Below are 1,129 nucleotides of genomic sequence, written 5' to 3'. Positions count from 1 at the left end.
TGCTAAAGCAAAGGGAGGAGTGTCTGCCTTTCCTAACGGGACTTGGCATCTCTCTTGGCTTGGATAACTGGGGCTGTCTCATGCTCTACACTGTAGTGACTAACCAAGAAATGATATTTTTTAAATCGAACTCAGTAATGGAACTGTAATTTTTTACTAGCTGCTCAAAATACTGTCTTCCTGCTTTCACATGTGCTTCCATTTAACAAAATAAGAAAGAGATGGGGTTTATCTAACAGTGGCAGGGAGGTGCTCAAGGGATGGCTGCTCTTGACAGCTGAGACTTTCTTTTAATTTTTAAGAATTTTACAGCAGACAAGATGTGAACTTCCTTTAAAAGGAGACAAAATTACCTCATGCACACTCATCACTCCATCATCCACTCGAGCAAGTAAAAAGAACCACTCTGTTTATTTAATCTGAAATGGATCAGTTCAAAATGTACAGAAAAAGCAGTACAAATTTACAAATATACATAATCTGATTTTGCATTCTTCTATCATCATACTTAGTAGTAGTCTAGTTTTTAAAAAAATTCACTTCCCTGACACCATCTCCTCTCACCTTCACAACATTGTATCTGAATCCTTCAGTCCAAAGGGGTACGTGGTGGTTGGAGCTCTGTCCTCAAGCTCATTATCAACCACGATTGCCAAACCCTGAGTAAACACCATTCCTCAACTACTTCATTAAATCCGCTTGGCACCTCAGTATACCTTCTCCCATTGCTCTTCCACATACCACCACTCAATTCACAGGTTATTTTAGTAGTGAGACAAGGCAACAGTTGCAAGTATTTTCTATTTAGAGCTATTGGAAGGCTCGAGGAAAGTTGCTAATATGGTTGAAAAGGCTGCCATTTAAGACAAAAGGATTTATGTTGCTGGCAAAGATTGCATTTAGAGCAATTGCATCTATTAAAAAAAATCTTAAATAATATTGAGGATCATTAAAAATTACTTATAAATAAATAATAAATAGAAATAAATAAAGGCATTTTAGAGCTAGTGGAATTTTAACACTCAACTTGTCTTTCAAAATAATTTCTTTGCAGGTTTTTTGCAATTTTCAGTGAAGGCACCTCAACTATCCAGTGCCTTAAGGCCAAGGTTCAAGGACATTTTCATCC

General features: G+C 36.9%; 1 protein-coding gene across 1 annotated transcript in view; it reads right to left on the bottom strand.

Moving 5' to 3' along the window:
- Positions 1–378: 378 nt before the first annotated feature.
- The window catches only part of ANKRD1 (ankyrin repeat domain 1), an 8,527-nt gene continuing 7,776 nt past the window's right edge, over positions 379–1,129 (bottom strand). The window contains exon 10 of the mRNA XM_032115940.1: positions 379–1,129. The gene's annotated coding sequence lies outside the window, so the exon portion shown is untranslated.

This window comes from Corvus moneduloides, chromosome 8 (assembly GCF_009650955.1).
Source record: "Corvus moneduloides isolate bCorMon1 chromosome 8, bCorMon1.pri, whole genome shotgun sequence".
NCBI lineage: Eukaryota > Metazoa > Chordata > Aves > Passeriformes > Corvidae > Corvus > Corvus moneduloides.
Note: the sequence above shows the minus strand (reverse complement) of the source record. Positions and strands in the feature narration are given on the sequence as shown.